The sequence below is a fragment of the Neopsephotus bourkii genome, unplaced genomic scaffold, assembly GCF_033783945.1.
Source record: "Neopsephotus bourkii isolate Nb327-2 ecotype Australia unplaced genomic scaffold, CSIRO-AGI_Nbou_v1 NB_234, whole genome shotgun sequence".
Lineage (NCBI taxonomy): Eukaryota > Metazoa > Chordata > Aves > Psittaciformes > Psittacidae > Neopsephotus > Neopsephotus bourkii.
Genome location: NW_026900744.1, coordinates 9,543,945 through 9,564,010, shown reverse-complemented (window position 1 = coordinate 9,564,010; position 20,066 = coordinate 9,543,945). Strand labels below are relative to the sequence as shown.

General features: G+C 39.4%; 1 protein-coding gene across 18 annotated transcripts in view; it reads right to left on the bottom strand.

The window, feature by feature from the left end:
• Nucleotides 1–18,965, bottom strand: part of ADGRL2 (adhesion G protein-coupled receptor L2) — a 162,376-nt gene extending 143,411 nt beyond the window's left edge. For 17 of the 18 annotated variants that reach the window (XM_061345179.1, XM_061345184.1, XM_061345176.1 and 14 more), the window contains exon 1: nt 18,829–18,965. The gene's annotated coding sequence lies outside the window, so the exon portion shown is untranslated. Of the gene's footprint in view, nt 1–8,914; nt 9,032–18,828 lie in introns of those variants that run through there. The other variant, XM_061345178.1, reaches the window with a different exon arrangement.
• Between the last annotated feature and the right edge of the window lie 1,101 nt (nt 18,966–20,066).

Sequence of the window (20,066 nt, the reverse complement as noted above, 5' to 3'; positions counted from 1 at the left end):
GCCCTAATTTAGTAAGATGGAATTCGCACATAACACTCATCAAACTGAGCACAAAAAAATTGTTCTGGCATTTCACTAAATTAAAATCTTCAGTCCCCACAGCAAGAATGCACAAATTTAGATTTTATTAATACCTTAAATCAAACTCACATTTATGAAAGGCAATTTACAAGTCATCTTCTCTTGTGAAAGCAAAGAACAGAACAGGGTCTTAAGCATATTTTTACAGACACTCTGATGACAGCCTAACCTTTTGGTCTGTTTGCTATTTTTAACAAAAATCACATTTTCTTTGAAATCCAGCAATTCTTGTTCTCATGAATATAGTTTTAAGCCTTCAGTGACAGAGCGGCTGACAGCTCAGCAGATATAAGGCAAATTTAAGAGAAGTTGTCCCTGTTAAGAAAATGCATGCCATTTTACCAGCTTCTCATTCAGCAATCTGAAAAACTCCAAATTTAATCCAGATCACCATATTTCACAGCTTGCCCAAAGATATCACACTGTGCAAAACCTTCACGCTCACAAAACCACGCAAGTTATACACATGCTCCACAAGCCACCTTGATTTAACTGGTGCTCTATGCACTTTAATATTTCAAATTTCTAACACTAAATAACACTATCAAGCCGCCTGCATTGCAGGCGCTTCTGCAATAGATTACAAATCAGATGCACAATGAAATCATCATCATCAGGTAGACTCCCCCGTACTGCCAGTTACTCACCAGAAATCAGTGAGAGTCACACCATGGGGCCAGAAAAAAAAAAAAGGAGAGGGGAAAAAAAGAAGGGAGGAGGAGAAAGGGGAAAAAAAGCCAATGGAGCAGACAGAGCTTGAAGATGGCATTTCCCCCCCCCCCTCCCCCAGCTAGTTTGAAGTGCAAGGGAAGTGGGAAAGCCCTTGGGTAGGGTGTAGAAGAAAAGCAAGCAGATGGAAATGGAAAGGCCTAAGGAAAGATGCAGCAGTGCAGGCAGGCTAGTCCTGCGTGCCATGGGTGGATGTGTCAGGGAGCCTGTGCAAAATAAAGAGGCAACTGAAGGAGCGGAGGAAGGCTGACAATGAAAGAATGCAAGTCAACAGGGAACAGAAAACATGCAGCACAGTACAGAAAAGGAAAGGGCTTGCTAGTATGAAATATCTGAGTAATTTCATTTCCTTCAAGTGGACTGACAGCATTTAGGATCAGCTGCCACACTCTCATAACTCCATGTACAAAACTCGCTTCTAACCGAGGACACAAACATAAGCTACACTAACTGCAACTATCTGCTTTTTAATCCATACGAAAAGCCAACCAACCCACATCAGAGGCCACAAATCTGAATGAAGAATAAGTCAAAGCAGTAATAAATGTGGAGACAAAGATGACATTGGAAACAAATGTCACAAGAAGGGCCAGAACACGTGCAGAGATGTACGTCTGCATATGTACCTACATAAAATTATTTAGAAACATTTGCTGTTCTGCAAGTAATTATATTCTATAAATAACTGATGATTTCACAGTGCAATAATACTTAAAAAAGCTGACCAAAATTTCAACACATCTATTACACATTCTGGGCATTTGTTCTGTTTAAAAATCAAATCCAGAAGAGGCTGTGACAGTAATAAACGTACGGTTTATTTATGGGTCACTACTGGGCTGAACTAAGATTTTATTTCTGGAAGAAGAGAAAGACAGGAGGGTATGTAACACAGAAACACAGAAGGGGGGGGGGGGGGGGAAACAAACCTAAAGGACCATCTCAGATACATAACAAGTTGCAGACGGAGGCATGACAGAACACTTCACCTGACACTGCCTGGTTATCAACATACTCCCTAGAAGTTCCTCAGTTTCATTTTAACCTCTCTTCAGTCAGAAGGTGATTTGATGGTTTTGACCTAAAAAAAGCAGCTTTACAGATCTCCTAAAAATAAAAATATCTAACCCAAGATTACTAGGGTGTACAAGAAGAGTTTGCAGCAAGCACAGTGTAAGATTTCAAAAGCCAGACCTGATTTCCGATCACCAAAACAAGACCAAATTCACTGTTTCAGTATTATTTCATGACAGTGAAGTAAATATCACCCTTTAGCTTTCCCTCAGTGTTGTTATTTACCTCCTAGAATATGTACACCTACAGTCCAGCTGGCTGAGAGCAGAATGAATGAAATCACGCTGACTCTTCCTGGCTGGCAGCAACTTTTGTCCGTGCCTCTGGACAACCATCTCTTCTCCTGACCTGCCTCACATTTTGTTACATGATAAACTGGACACTTTGTATTTTTTAATAAGTACCATATTAATAAATACCAAAGACATCCATTTAGTGAACCATACACACAATTACAAGCAGACATTCATTTACTATTGTTCAGTTTGTTATTATTCCATTCACTTCTGAAAACATTTAAAAAAAACAGCTTCTAAGAGTATCTTTAAGATAGCTACAAATAACAATGTATTCAGCTAAATACTTTCAAATATTTAAATATATTTTCAAATATTTAAATATATTTAAATATACTAATGTTTCATTTCTCTCCAGGAAGTGGTCTTGCAATGACCACTAACAGCTCTAACATCCAAGCAGTGGGTACCCACTGCTTCAACATTCACAAAACATCAATTTCTTAAAACCTGAACCTTTCCTACTTTCCAGTTTGAGCCCCACTCAATAAGTCATAATTATGGTTATTCTATTACAGGTACTGGAATATTACTCATTAAACTGGGGTTGAACAGGCTGTGGTATGGGAAAAGTACCACTGCCCTTCTACTAAGTACCAGAACATCAATAATTCAAGCTGAATAGGGAAACACTATTCAACAAGATGATTAATTTTTAAGAATGTGGTGGGGATAGTAGCAAACGTCACAGAACAATTTTAAGTTTTACAAGAATCATCAACAAAACTTACAAACATGAAGTCTTAGAAATAAATAAATCTACACCTCTTCTTGTTCCAGGTTAAAAAACCTGTATTCTAGGAACCACAACTCTGGAAGCCAGCCAACAAAGCTACGAGCATCACTATGCCGGGCTACTCTGCTGCTACGAGTAAGCAGTAGAGTACTTTGTGCCATGTATACTGTGCTGCACCACTTAATAAGGTTTGTCAACACAACTCTGAGGGCTTTTTGATCTTAAAGCTGTTCTGTTGTAGGCTCCCCATTGGAAGCAAACATTCAGTGAAACTGAATGTCAGTGAGCATGCCTGAGAACACACTGGTTTTAAAAAGAACCTACCATGCAAAAACTAAAAATGCAAAATACAACTATCCTCTGAGGTGTGTCCATTTCCAACACGCTGGTACAACTGCACAGACACCAGACATGCCATTACTCCAGATGCTCCCGCAAGCTTCCCAGGGTCCCCACACCACTCACCTGCAGCCCTGAGCATGGAACAGGGTCAAAGCCTCCCCCAGCTCTGGTACATGTGCAAGACCTTTCCGGGAAGAAAGATAAGCAAATCCACGGACAGGATGAACCTTTCTGCTCATAAGTGCTCTTACGGTTTCCATAGTGAATGTCATTTACATGAAGACATTATAAAGGTTCCCACATGAAAATGCATCTCTGGTATAATTACATTCTTTCAAGTTACTTTTCCTCCCACTTGCTATAGTTCTTAGGTGAAAGGAAAATATTGACAAAAACAGGACATGAGGGGGACATAAGGTAACCACAGATTGAAAAATATGAAACCACCAAGCCATTTACAACTACTAAAAAAAAACCAAAACAAACAAAAAAAACCCCCGACTTTAACTCTTCATTGCTACTGGGCAGCCTCAGATCAACTACACAGGGTAAGATACTCTTTAATTTATAGCCTAAGGGCTTTTCCATGTTTAAGAGGAAGGAGCATGTAAAGAAATACTGTACCTTTCTCAACCTGTTCTTTGAAATGTCTTCATTAAAATGGAGATTTTGACTTTTTGACTGTGACTAACAGAAAAGGACAAACCTGGTTTCTGAGGATTTTCATCTGCAGACAGCGCACACAACGCTCCCCTCTTTCGTCTCACAATGATAATGCTTTTATATTGCAGGTAACTTTTGAGGGAGAAGGGCAGATGGGACTACCTCCAGTTCATGATGATTAACTAAATTAGTCCTAATTCCTGTGTAACCTTATCTAGGTGTTCCTGCTCCAGCAGCGGGATTGGACTAGATGATCTTTTGAGGTCCCTTCCAATCTCTAACATACTGTGATACACCTCTGTGTTATTACAAAGCAAGTGAAAGAATCTAGCCATGAATTTGGATCTGTAGCACCGAAGGACTCACATTTTCCCAGAACTGAGTGGCAGCCATGACCACAACCACCACTGCATGCAGGATGATGACAGTTCCATATCAGACCATGTCACAAGAGACCTCCAAATCACACGCTTAGAGAAAAATAGGTTCTCCCTTCATTTGGAGTGCTCTGGGTTGTTTTGGGTTGTGGTTTTTTTTATGATAGGAATACCTTGTACACATTGGCATTCACAGTTTTTCCACAAACACTGCAGTAAAACCATAATTTGTTCAATGGTCAGATGGACTTGAGTGAATTTTAGAGCACAAGACCAGCAGCTACTTCTTTACACCATTTGTGAGCTGTAATAAAATTCCACTGAGTGTATTTGCTCAGTTGGTTTAGCAGAAGCTAATATTTCCTATATGCACAAGCCCTGAACAATGGATCTTTTAGGTAACTTAAATAAGGACTGCAATTAAGTGATTGAGGAGATATTAACTGCATCTCTCAACTACACAGAATTTGTGAACACAGTTGTATTAACCATACCACTGAAACATCAACAAATTTTCTTACTGCCCCACCTATTTTTCATAAAACCTTACCAATTATTTTTAATACTCTGTTAATGCTGCAGCTTTACCTGGTGCACTACTTATTATATAGCTATTTAAAATATAAACAGAAATGATTTACTGGTTATCTTCCAGCAGACCTGCTATAAAATCTTCATTTATTTAACTTCCCTTCAATTAACAGACAGGACTCCAGCAGCCTTTTTTCTTTTTTTGATATGTATAAATATATATTGAACAAAAATAATTGTTATAAAGAACTGTTTTATGTACTGAATGATTTTCTGTGAAAAATAACCAAGAACTAATTAATCGTTTACAGAATTCAGCAGTCTATCACATGCAAAGATCAGTCAAAGCTGGACAAAACAGTAACCTAAATATAATTTAAAAAAGCCAAATTTTAAAATTGACCATTAATTAAATAAGTAATAGAAAGATGCAGATTTCACTATCTTATTATCTTAAAATAAATCTAAGGGACTGTATGTTCAGAAGCAGGCTGAAAACGATACCTTCTACTCATGCCACTCTCCAAGCACTGCTGTAAATATCACGATAATCAGAAATAACAACATCAGAGGTGGAGATACAGTAAAGACGCGTGAATCCTGCACAGGTGACAGAAGTGCAAGGAAGAATTTCATTCACAGGTATACTTGAAAAGTTATACTGGTTTTGCGTGCTCTGTTCGACAGATATTTCAGTTGTTAGCCAAGAACTGTGATTACTTGCATCCTTCCCATCTGCTGAATACAGAAGCTTTATTAGTCATAGGAGCACTGCCATTCCAAACAGACAAACAAATATAAATAAAAAAGACAGACAAAAGAAAAAAAAAAAAAAAAGAAGACAGACTTATCCCTTCTTCAGGGTTAGTTGTCTGTGGGCAGTTAAGTATGACTTAGTGTGGATTCATTTTTAATGCACACTACAAGTAAAATGACTACAGTGTGGATTGTGCTTTGATTTATTGTCTTGCAAACAGAAGAATACTAATTTTGAGAAGCCATTCATTACAGCCTCTGTACAAAAAGAAAAACAGTTAATTTTCATTTTACAGCTTACATATACATATCCCCAAAATATTTCAGGAGAGCGCATGAAGCTAACAGTTTGAAAAGAATATTTCTGCATACATTTTCCTCCTTCAAACCTAGACATTGTCTCTAAAACATCAAAAAACTTTGTTAATGATAAATGTGTAAAAAAAATAAAATTCCTCTGTAACCAATTTTTAATACTTTAAATCAATTATACATAATTGTAGTATTTAAAGCACTGATAAAAATGCTTTACCTCTTACTGAATTTTTATGCATTATCCATCCTTCTATTCTAAGGACTGCTTCTTCTCAGTTAGGATACACAAGCCAGGAACTGCCCTCAACAACACAGCCACAGTTCACACTCTTAAATCGGTTGGAGCTCCACATTCATCAGGCGGCAACATTTGTCCTTTTGTGTTTTCTTTTTACTTAAGACAAAAGTTACAATTGTTTCCCACGAAAATGAATGTTCAAAATGAATGAGATGTGAAGCCAGTCTAAAAACTTTACAGGAGTTTTTCTAAAATAGAAAACGTTATTCTTTGGGTCATAATTCTTGTTCTGAACTGAAGACTAAGACAAAGCTCCAGAATTTTGTTCCAGTTGTATAAACACAAGACATATGAGTCAAACAACATTATTATGACTAAAAAATAATGAAGTTTTTAAAGTTCATAATTTAATCCAGTTGTTTTCCAATAACTCACCACAAAAACATTTAAACCTGTGCGCAACCTTACCTTCAATTAGCACATTTTCAGAAGTGGAGTATTTAATTTCAAAAGAAACAGGTGCATCTTTCCTCTGGCTTTTGGTAATCAACAGCAATTTAAAACAGATGGGTACAGGATCTTTCTACATTAAGTCTTTTATGTGGAATTAATCCAAAAAATCCAGGAAATGTCGAGTCTTACAAATTTAAATAACACTATCTATGCATGTGTACAATACATGGAACATTTACTGGGAAGTTCTCCTACAGTAAGAACTGCCATCTAGAAATTTTCTTCATTTGGAATGACCTAACTATGATTTTGTTATAGTGAATGAGGAAAAGAAAGGTTGCTTGTTTAAACACTTATTATTATAGTATTTACTGAATTACACCTAAAGGTGTCATCTTAAAATGTGTAGCTATTTCATCACACTTTGCCATTCTGCTCCTCTACTCAATGCAGTTATTCAGAAATTACTATATAACCTAATGTATTTTGTTCAATCTGTCCCCATAAGTGTTTTTTATTGATAAAACATAATTCATTTTATTAAATGTGACTGGTACATTGCTTCTGCCAAATAAGTTAAGTATTAATGCCTCACTTGTGTTTTTAAAAAAAAAAAACAGATGGAAAATTTTAAGAAGTAAGGAACAGCTTGAATGTCACTTACATGAAAAACTGTACTAGGTTGACATTATTGTCACTTTTAGAAATTACTACAAGTGACAAATAAAAGTAAGTTACTTATCACCATAAAAAGCTGGTGCTAATGAAACAGAAAATGTGTGTTACGGTACAGCTAAAACAAAGCAACATGATTTTATACAAGCAGGCTCTTACACTGTAGCAAGTAATTTACCACTGGTCAAAATCCAGAGGTGTTAAAAAAATTTAATCTCAGCTGTTATTACCCTCACGACAGAATTAAAGTTACATACATGTCTTGATTTTCATATTGTTCGGCAGTCTCCACTGAATGGAATTTCTGAAACATCCTTACCTCACCAAGAAAGAAAAAGACACACTGTGTAAAGAAAGATTATGTCCACTGCCTCCCCATAATTCCTCAACAAGATTAAGAAACCTCTCTTTCTTCATCATGACTAATACATCAGTATTTTCCCATGTGAAAAGAATGATGCAACTTTTCGACTCCTCGCACTCCAAAATCTCTACAAAAGACATCAGTTATATATTTTCTGTAAATCTTACCATTATAATCCTATTGGAGTGTAATTGCTGTGGCTAATATTCTTACCCTGTTATGAAAATGCTCAACATAAATGTGGCACTGAGTTGTTAAGATAATACATGGTCATGCTGTGAGAGGGTAATACCTATACAATAGCCCCTGCCAATACCATAAATCTCTTTATTAGACAACAACCTATTACAGGAGATCTACTTAACTGTTTCCCTACTTAGAGGGCCATTTGGTGTTACAATAACAAGCTGACTTTTCACATTAGCAAGGATTAGCCAGTATAAATAATAAATTGACAGAGTTGCTGCTCTTTTAGATATGGTAAATTTTTCCTGGTGTTTAAAACCAGAATCCAAGCTAAAACCCTAAGACCATGTTAGGCTGAACATAAGTTTAAAGTTCTGCTTAAGCTAACAAAAAAAAATAAAAATAAATCAACTCAAACCAATCTATGTGGCAGATTTATTACAGAAGAGCATGTTACGGAGAGCTGTTTCTGTTTCATGAAACGTGCATGCATACTGCTTAATTTCCTAACAGCATCATAGCAAATCATCTTTAAATTTCTTGAAATATTTTAAAGTACAATGATTGCCACCATTTTCCCAGAGATAGATAGTGCAAAATTCATCTAAGTACCACCTATTATGCTTCTTGCTCAGCAAGCAAAACTGTATTATAAATGAATTATTTTATTCTCTGAAGTCTTAACTTATTGAAAGTTACACACTTTCATCACACAGAAGACTGTAATACAAATTATTAAACCTGCAGTATACCAGATAATTTCTTTCATTGTGCCAAATTAAGGAAAAATCACCACTTAAACTGAGTATTTCTGATTCTTCAAGCTAGTTTTTAATTTACAATTTATATATAAACTTAGGTTATGATATTCCTTATTTTTTGTTGTCAGTATTTTTCTAAAGCTTAAGACAGCAATCCTTCCCACTGTTTGCCTGCTTCAGTCCGACTGTATTATTTCATTAATTACATTTGGATGAAATTCATTCACCTTTTTCTATTTTATAATAGAGAAAAAGCAAAATTAAGGGTTAGCCTTGCACATGCAATCACCTTGAGTATAATTTATAACACTTGCTTGTATAAATAGAAAAGACTTACCTATTGCCTTTTGGCTAGCACACTACACGAGATGTACCGAAGACCTGGAAGTACTGTGCTGTCTCTCTCGTGCTGACATGACATTCTTAAAATCAGAGAAGACAGTTTATGCAACAAAAACTTGCTTCCCATCATACTGAGTACCAAAACTGTTCTCTTGCACCTCGACATGTAAGAATTGTTTTCCCTGGTTCCTTTTTAAACTTTAAATGAAAAAAGGTACTTCTCTGAAATATGAAGTATTTCTGAAATCAGCTTCTGCTTAACTGACATTTTGAGATTTTTGCCCGTTGCTATTTACTGTTGCTGATGGACAGCCTTTTTAAAAGCTATCTTGCAGAGCCTTTCTGCTCTGAATAACAGAGAAGGCACTGTGAAATGAAATTGTACTTACTGGAAACAATTCAGCTCTGAATGCCTTGATTACTCTGATTATCTCATATACAAGCTCCCTCTGCAGGTAATAGGAAGAATGAGCAAAAGTATGTGGAAAATGTGGGTAACAGCCGGCACAGGAACCTGAATAACCAGTCATCATTTTAAGGAAACTCCCTCCAAAATCCTTCTCCAGTGTTACCTGACATGAGGAATTAACATAGAAAACATTCTTTCTTGTATTTCCCAGCTATGCCTCTAGTCCCCTCAGAGAAGTTGAACATTCTGCTCTAGTCTTTCCTGTATCAAAATACACAGATTTCTTTTTCAAAGTCACCTAAATGATGTCAGGGCGGGGGGGGGGGGGGGGGAAGGTGAAAAAATCTCTGCTTATCCAGAACCAAACCAAACGGAAATGAAAGACTACCCCAAACAAGAAAACAAATTCATCCTATCTGATACATCTCCCTAACCCAAAACCAACCAAACAACAGCATCCCCTTGTTCTATTTACTGCTGGGAGATAAAACCCAATGCCACTTTCAGATACAATTACACATGCACTCCACTGAAGCTTAAAAAGCAAATGAACTGAATGGTAAGTTACCTTCAAAATTAAGAAAGCCTCTATCAATTTTATGAAAATATGAAGTAACAATGTAGTTTTTCATCCAACTGGAGGTAAACTGATTATTTTCCAAAAGGCATTGTCCTTACCTTAAAATGCCTTAAGTTTCTTCGCTGTAACAGCATGAGCTTTCTAGATAAAAATCCCTTCAATACAAATGGATAAAGGCTCCAATGAATGAAGCTATAAATATTAATCAGATCAAAATTAAGCCTTCATCCTGTCTAACCTTTAGCACACACTCAAAAATACTGGGAAGCCATCAGGCAACATTAATTTCTCTTCTAACATGTAAAGAATGAAAGTATGCCTGTGGTTTTATTTCTCTTACGGAGCCAAACCCCACTTTCTTTCCCTCTGCAAGTAGTGCCATTAGACTCATGCAGAATGCTCATAAAATAAATGCATATGCACAGGGAAAAGTCATATATACCCTTGTCTTTAATTTTCATTGGAAAAATAAACTCCAAAATATAACCTTTCAAGGTCTGAATGTCAACTTAAAAAAAAAAAAAAAGTGGAAAAAAGAAGACTCTAAAGTTCATTATATTCTAGTATAGCTACAGCCAGTACATGGGACAAATGTAGGACAAATATGGGTGTTCACTTCAGTACAGTGAAACTGCTGCATACACAGCTCTTTACTGCTGGAGTATCTTTTACAAATGGATCACAACCAGTTATTATCAGATATTATTATACACCTCCTCAAATGAGGGAAAAGAATGAGGAAGTAAAGAAAGTGGGGAGGAGGGGAAATAATTTTAACATTTTGAAGAGATGTTCTATTCAAGCACCAGGTCAGATTATTGCCTGAAGGGCAAAAGGATTTCTTCTCACTTTCAAATTATGTCAGCCTGCAACTCCCCTCCCTTTCCAAAACAACTGCCAGCCTCAGCCCATTTTCCTGGCACAGCAGCTCATCCAGGGATACATCTCAGCTGCTGAGGCACCTTCTCTCCTTGAAGCACTTTACACTGATTTACACAAGAATCAGCCTCACTGACTCAAAAGTCTGCATTTAAGAAGTACCTATCAGACTGAAGGAAATTAAAGCTGCAGGAGACACTGCCCTTCAATATTTAAATGACAAATTTACCAACAAAATAGCTATGAACTGGTCTTCTGGAGAACACTCCATTCAAACCCAAGATACAATCATTATTCATTCTGGGAAAGTTTTCCAAATCGGTCACTTCATGTAAAAAAAGTCTAAATTAAGCTCAGAAGAACGAATACAGGGATGCTTGGATCAGATGAAAAGAATTCTTCCTTCCATCAACACAAGCATCGGGAATTTACCAGAGAAATGCAGAGTCAACAGCAGAACTTGTTCTCAGGAATTTTTTCTTTAAATGTCACTTGATTTCAAAGCAACACTGCCCATGGTGAGGGAACTGTTTCTGAATGCTGTTCACACCGGTACAGGCTGCTGTGCCGTAAAAAGTGACAGGATACTGTAAAGGAATATATAGAAAGGCGAACTGAGGAATCCTTCTGGCATGCGATCTCCCTACGCTAATTTCAGAGTAAGGCGCTGTATTTACACCAGATCCCATCAACAGCAACGCAAGTATGATAGTCAGAAACAAGATCGGTCATCCCCTCCCCAGCTGCCAGAAACAACTTTTAACAGTAATCGGCATTAGATTATTCTGTCATCTAGATTCAGAGCAACAACCAGTCTGAGGTGTTGACTGATAGGAAAATACCAATAGAGGGCACAAAGGAAAGCAGCAGCCTACTCTAAATGAGAGATTTGGGATTTTATCACGTCCAGAGGCAAATAAATAAGCGGAAGGAGTCTAATTTGTAAAGCTCAAATCCCCAGTGATAAATTGTTTTGCTGCTACTTTGCTGATATAACCCATTTTTTCAACAGTCACAGATACGAATCTAACTGTACGTTGAGATACGCCTCTCTAGCTGCCACGCACATGGTGTGCTCAGCTGCTCCCTACACTGTCCCCACCACAGAAAGCAGCAAAGAAGCCCCCAAAAAAATAAGATTTCCCTTCTTTATTCATCTTCTTTACCATAAAAGGTGCAAATACTCCCAACACGTAATCTGCGCATCAAGACGCCTCTGATTTAAAAATTAACATATTAAACACACTTTCATTTGTGCACTATCAGAATTCAGGACCTTAAGTAGCAGTCTTCATGCCTGTAACTTCATTCCAGTTTTTGTAGCTCTTTGTGACCAAGTGACACACCATTAAAATATAAATACAGTATAAAAAAACCTCATATATATTGATCAGCGTCAAGTCAATCTGCATTACGTTTCAAAAACTGCTCCTCTTTCTCCCCTGTATTGCCGCTTGGGCAAAAGGAAGTATCTTTCTTGGGTGGCAAATACATTGTAACATACTGCTGAAGCAAAAGAGGAATTTCAGAGTTACTGGGTACACCACGGGACAAAACAAGCAGACCTAAACTCTACTATATTTGTATGAGAAAATAGCACAAGATAAATCTCCTATGACAAAAAACCTGCATTATGCTAAAAGAAAATATTCTTACTGTTGCACCTATGTAAGAAACCCAAGTAGCTTCATTAGCTCTAACTAGATTTTCCCTGAAGCTACCTACTTTCACTACTGAAATACAGACATTGATACTTAAATCTTTTTGTATAAATGTTAGTGTTTGTAATGTGCTCCTAAGAGATTAAGATTAGAAAAAAAATAACCACACAACCAAGACGGGCCCCATTTTTCTCAGCCCATGATCACTTGTCAAGCCATGATTAATGCTGTGCTCTGTAGAGGGAGACATTACATCTAGGCTACAACAGACCTAAATTCTACCCTAAGGCAGAAGTCTGATTTAAACATCTCTATTCAAAGTGACATTTGTCCTCTCTTTTCAACCAGTTTCCTCTGAAATTCCAGTAAACTGACTTTGTGACCTACAAATGGTCCATTGATTCTAACTTGTCATGTTGCCTGTCCTTGTAGCAAAGTTAGTTTTGGTGACTGAATGAAGCAAGATGTTATGCATTCAAGAAAAATACAGGAGCAGAGTCCATTAGGTGCTCCATTAAACGCTTGCTTGGATAACAGCAACGAGAATTTACAGCTATAAGGATTCCAGCTTATACAGAAGAACTAAAGATGGATACTGAGGTCAACATTAAAAATCTGAAATTATTTTTATATTCAGAAGTAACAATGGCCTTCATACTCTGAGGTGATGAGCAAAGATCATTTTTTTTGTATAACAGACAAGAATACTGCATTGTCAGGGCCACCCTGAAAAGTAATTACATTTTATCTCTTGCCTTTCACTCTGAAATGTCTGCTAAGGTATTTACATTTGTCTGTTACAAGAACAACAAGCTAGACAGCAGAAAAAAATACATAGATGTGATCACTTATCTCAAGTAAATACTATTTCTTTAGTGAACAGTATTATTCCATCTATTTCATAAAGTTATTGTTAGGTCCTCTGATTTAACTGTAACTGCTATTGTAGGAATAAAAATAAGACATGCTTATATCTCATAAAGAAATAGCCAAACAGCAGACCTGGACATGTAGAATAGTCAATATCCTTCTTACTGAACATGAAAAATGGCAATGTTTGATAATATTAAGCAATTTAGACAGTGCTGGCAAGTTCCTACTAGCCAAGGTAATCTTATTTCTGGTGCTTTTCAGGGTAAATTGATTTATTTTTTTTCTTCCTCTTAGCTGCTCTGATAATTGAACAAATTTATACAACTGTGATGGGATTTTACTTAGCAGACAACACACAAAATATTCCCTAAACATGAAGTACCTTACTCATAAAAATGAATTTTTGTTATAATTAAGCAAACTGCATTTAAGCTTGCTTTGTGCCAGGATAACAATCAATAGCATTTTGTTGGAGACTGCACTCTACCTGCAGGTGTTAAGCACTGTGCTTGCTTCAGTCAGGCTGCAATGTTTTTGATTGTTATGCCTTTCTAAATAATCTGGGTAAACAGCAGGCTACAGTAAGTCAAATCATTACAATACCTTATGAAAACCAGAAAGGAAGAAATCATATGACATATGCAGATTACATACGGTTCTAAAACCCATAAAATACTCCATTTAATGTAATGATCCATAACCTGGAGATGTTGCGATTCTGAATTTGTAGGTTTGTATTTTTTTTCCCCAAGGAATGAATTTCTAGTTAACTATCAGTTTGTATGTAGAGAATACTGTAAGACCTTAAGCAAGTGTATTTCTATAACTGAATCGTTTACAGTAAGCGACACAATCTTCAGACCCTACGCTGTAGAAGCACATCTCATACAGGTTGGAAAAAAAAACCAAAACCATGAACTCCAAAAAAAATATGTACTGAAAAGGGCTTTAAGCCCATCATTCACTTTTTAATGAAGAATGTTAAAAAGAATCACATTTGTTAACTGAACAGTGGCAGTATTTTCTAGACCAGGTATACATTCACATTAAATCACAAGTTACCGATATTGCAACAGAGCCACCTACTCCTTTTATTTTAAGAACTTTTGGGAAAAAAAAAAAAGCAGCTATCTTTGAAAAGTATTTAAATATTAAACATGATTATATTAAGAATGGCCTTAAAATAGCTTTTGTTTTTCCAGTTTTCTTGACTTCCAATTACAACCATGATGGTTTAAATCTTTTCGTTTCAAACTGAGGGTTTTTTTAAAAAATAACAGACAGCATTTAAGTTTAAAAGCTGCACACAAATACTTAAAAAGGTGAGTTTCTTGCAATTCTAAATCATGTTTGTACATCAGAAACATCAATCCTGAAAAATGCTTCGAAAGAGTCTGTTTAACATAACATCCCCAAGTAACATGTCTGATACGGAATTTCACTAGCCTAGGCTCTAAAGTATATTGCTTTATAACTGACTGATTTTCCACCTATGCAAGAATATGATTTCAATTAATACACCAGATGTAGTTTAACTTGTCTTGCAGCTGACCAGGTAAAACCATTAATCATTACTTCAGTTCTTGTATTAGCAGTCATTCACAGATATTCCTCAGTGGAAATACAGAGGGGGCATAGAGCATTTTTTCATGTAAAACATTTCCAAGTGGTCTTCTTCATTATTTAAGGCATAGTGTTATCCTCAGCAAGATCCATACTCTAAGTTAAAAGTATTTTCTTACATGTATGCCAACATATTATCCTGACACGAGATGAGCTAGGGCTTGGAAATACATAAACTTTTTAGACCAAATTAAAGTAAAAGCTTATGTTTCTACCCTCTCTGAACATTAAACAATGATTTATATTGAATGGGTTTTATTATTTGTATGAATTTATGACATGCTACATAAAATCGTATTGCAAATATAACTTAGATGAGTATTTTGCCTAACTAGAGACTTCTCTTTCCACATCCTCAGGTGAAAATATTGGACCATTCTAAAAAGCTGTCACTCAAAACTGTAGCATTTTGACTCATCAAACTACTTCCATTAAAAAATTACATTAATCAAAACACCATGTCTATATACTGCATTTTCAGCAGTAAGATTAATCATATTAACAACCATAAAGACTACAAACTCCTAAGACTATAGCAGTCTTAGGTATTTAAATTAGCTTATTTAAATTTTCATAAGGTGCTTCCTTACTAGAAACTAGAATTCCTGAGTAACCCCCTTTCCTGACTTTACACATTACAAGCAGTAAGAGATAAATAAAGCATTGAGAAAGCTTCTGAAGGGATCAAATAAGAACTAACTAAGCAAACTTTGGTGGGTTGTTGTGTGTTTTTTTTTAAAGCTCTCCTCTTGCTCATTTTAAGAAGGGAAACACCCAGAAGCCTAGTGTTAATGTCTCTGCTGATTGTGAAAATTGCAGCAATAAAAACTCCAACTGCTTGTCTTAAATTAAGACTTGCAAGACTACATGTGAGATCTGTATCTTTACATTAGTTTTTATAACATTTGGAAGTTTGGTTGCCTGCTTTGATGTTGGTCTATTAATGAGCAGGGGAGCCAAAAGCCAAACAAAAAAAAAGAAAAAAGTTTACTGGAAATTCTCAAGTCAAAGCCTGAAGTAATTGGTTTGTTCTACCCCACATGATTCAACATCCCGATTTCCCCAGCTAACCAGCTCCCTGACCTATCTGAACGTCTATGCTTTTTTGCTGTTGCCAACACATAGTAACCCACAGTGATTGAAAATGGCAGCTGAAGTGCTGCTGCAGCACATTAATTTTTCTCTAAGTGGTCCAATTTTGTCATTTGAACGTTGAAATCTTCTTTCCACTATATGTTTTTTCTTTACAGATCTGCCGAATTTGGGGTTGCCATCATATAAACCTAAGTGCAACCTTTTCAAGACAATTTTCAGATTATCCCAAATAGCTGGAAGGATAATGCACTTTCTTTATAACATTCTGTATTCAAAGCAGACTAGTTAACAGCAACTTAAGTATGATAATGGCAATTACATCGATATGTTCCTTTAACACCACCACTACTGCAGACAGCCAAAGATGTTAGGTAAAGAAACCGCTGAAATTTACCTAGAAGTAATGACACATATTTTAGGACCACTAAAAACATCTGTCTACAGAATGCCCAAATGGTCACGTCCATTTAGGAACAACAGAAATCTTTATGAATTATTTAATTAATTGCAAGGGTTTTCGCCAAGACATACCATAGATACTCGGTTCCTTCATTAAATGAAATTGAAACATGACTGAAGACATCCTACTTCTAAGGGCGCATCACTTTCACAACTCTCCCAAGCCACCAAATGGAGAACCATAAGGTGGGGGAAAAAGGAAAAAAAAAAAAAAAAAAAAAAGACCAAATGCTGCCTACCAAGCACTTAAGCCCACTTTTTAAAACACAAAACGTATGGTTTAGTATCTGCACCATTCAAATAAAAGGCTTTGAAAGAAGGAATAATACGCAAGGCAGGCATAGGAAGCTCTTTTTTTTGCCAGAGATATAAACCAGAATACAGACCCCAAGAAACATCTGGTCCCTGGAAAAGGTCCCAAAATATTGACAGATAACTGGATTTTGCTTGGCTTTTAGGTGGCTGGATTATGAATATTGATTTGCAAAGATAATAAATGGGTAGGCCCGGCCACATCCCGTTTCAGACCCAAGGAAATAGTAACAAAAGAATAAACCCTACAAATATGTAGTCACGTAGAACAATTACTGTGTGATAGATGTTCTACACAGCCACCAGAACAGCACTTCTGCCATACTTGGTTTCAAATTATTTACTGTAGGGTAATACTAACCGCAAATTAAGTTATCTTAGTAAACACAGTATCACTGATTAAATGAGATTATAAGAATTAGTCATTTTCACTTCTTCAAGGATAAAAAGGAAATGTAAGCATATGGCCGGTGGTGATCAAAACTTCTTTTAAAACCCGCCATAAAAATATCTATTATTCCAGCCTACCCACCCATTAAGGAGGGGAGCGTATTTGTTTCAAAGGTCTGGAACCGAGAGGTCTTTTATTACAAGATTTCATTTGTTTTCTAAAGTAATTAGGTCTTCCCCATTCAGTTCCCGCACGCAGTAACGTGTAGGCCATACCCAGGGCATGAGTGCGGGAGAAAGGGCTTTCTAAATCCCCCTAACAGCGAGCAGACATCAGACACCACGCAACAGTGCCTGTCATAAAGGTCACTTTCTTCCCCTCGGAACAAACCATTAATCAATAGCGTGTGATTGTCCGAGCGCTCGCAAGGGTTCTGCAGCGAAGGGACCTTGGGTTTCACTCGCATAATTGCAGAACAGCGAAAGTTCAGAAACATCACCCAAATCCACCTCCCCATTTTACCCCTTTACAATTCCCACTGCCCTTTGGGCCTCTGCTTGGAAGCAAATGGAAGACAGGCTGAAGTTTTCTCAATTGAGCCGGAGCTGAGAAACCTTTGATATGCTAATGCCCTCCTTCAAACGGTAAGAATTCACACTTGCATTAATTCAAACAATTTCTACAGAATGATGCGAAATGGCACCTCTTTTCGTGGCAGGCAACAAAAGGAAGGAGCCGGAGCGTCAGAGGAAAGCAAACAGCAGAACATTTGTTCTGCAGGACTCCTTCCGTCGCGCACAGGGGCATTTCTATGCAAAGAAAAACACACCTGAGCACCAGCAGCTCTCTTTACTTTCTGACAAACCACGTTCAAACCCCAGCAGGGCTAGCGCAGACTAACAACAAGATGTTATTTTTAGAGCCAGACACAGCAACGGTGCCTCATGACACACTCTGTTTTCTGTCTCCAGATGGCCCCAGATTTCTACATGTGAAAATAAATATAAAGAAAAAAAATTAAAAAAAGAAAAAAAAAAAAAAAAAGTTGTTCTCACTCCACAAAGGGTAATTTATTCCTCCTCCCTAGGCCACCCCCCACCTGGCACGGGCTGCCGGACGGTCGCTCGGCTGAGTTACAAAAATAAACCCCGCAACAGGTAATTATTCACTGAACGGATGCAACTTTCCCCGCTGCGCGGGACGCGCCGGGGAGCGCCGAACCGCCCCGGGGCCTGCTCCGCGGGAGGACCCCGGCCCGCGGACCCGCGGCGGCGGAACCACGGGGCGGCGGGGGGACCACGGGCGGCTGGGGACCAGTCACCGCTGCCGCAGGCCCCTCCGCAGGGCTCGGGGGGGGCGGGGGGGGCCTCCCGGCGGGCTGAGAGCGGCGGTGCTGCGGCGGCGCCGCGCTGCTCGCGTCCAAGGGCCGCGGCCTCACGAGGGGCACGCCGCTCTACCGCCGGCGGCCAACGGACCCTGAGGGAACGGGAGGGGGAGGGGGGCACCGGCAGGCGAGGCACAGCCTGAAGTGTGTTTCCCCGCCGGCGGCTCGGTGGGAACCGCCAGAAGTAGGGAGCAGCCGCCGGCAGAAACGAGCGGCGAGGCTGCAGCGCGGGGCTCCGCTTACCTCTGTCTGAGAGCCGAAGGCGGGCTGGGATCTCTCGCTCTGGGGGTACCCGTGGGCCGGGTCACCCCACCGAGCGCAGGGCTGCGGGAGAACGCGGCGGACTTAGTCCTGGGGCTCCGCTGGCGGCTGCGCGGGGAGCGGATGGGCAAGCGGCGGGCTCGGGCGGACAACGGGAGGCAGCCGGCGCTGCGGCGCGGCGGGCCGGGGCAGCGCAGAGCGGGAGGCGGCTTCTCCTCCACGCAGCCAGCCGGGAGGCTTCGCTGGGTCTAAGTCAACATTTTCCTGCAGTTCCCAACACTCCGCTCCGCATGAAACGTACGATGCAGCCAGGCTCCGGCACGGAGGCACAAAAAGAAATATAAATTCAATTTAAAAACAACGAAATGGAGGGGGGAGCCGGGCGCAGTGCGAGTGCCCAGCCGTTGGAGTCCGTTCTGTGCAGGATCAGGAGGCGATGGCAGCAGCAGGAGTAGCGGGGAACAACTCGAGAATGTTACAATGGACCCCCCCTCCTCCGTGTCTCTCGCTCGCAGCGACCGGATTTACATCTCCCAGGATGACATTCTGGCCTCTGGCGGGGTGCGGGTCCGACCCCTGCGCGAATTTTCTCCTCTTCCTCCCGGTGCTGCTGCCCCGCCAGCGGTTGGAGACCGGGCGCCGGGCGCTGAGCTTGTAACGCACGCAGCAATGGGAAAAACGCAATACATACACACCAAAAAAAAAAATCCCAATGAATTGTATCGCAGCCTCCTTTTTGCTCATGCACCTCTCCGTGTGTGACTGGGGATTGCGAAGTCCTGACACAGACTCTCCACCGGGTCTGAACTGGAGTCACCTCCAGCCTCCTCCCCCTCCAATCTCCACCCCTTCTCCCTCCGCTCCCACCCTGGCTCAGCTAATCATATAAACATATTATCACGTAGAGCAGCACCAGCGAAGGACAAAAATCTCTCCCTTCGTGCCTTTTTTTCCCCTCCCTTCCCCCCCTCCCCTTCTTCTGGGGAGGTGGGGGGGTGAAGGCTAATAACGAACGCCTGGTTGTTCGGCACCAGAGGCCGAGCAGACCGGCTGCGCGCCAAGGCTGCCCACTCCAGCCCCACCGCCAAGGTTGCTGAAAGGCGCGCACCGCCGCGGAGCAGCTGGGAGCCCCTGCCCGGCGCCTTGCGCCCAGGTGCTGGCCGATCTCTGGGCCTGGGCCCTGCAGCCGCCCCCTCGCCCTTGGCCGGCGGGTGTTGGCG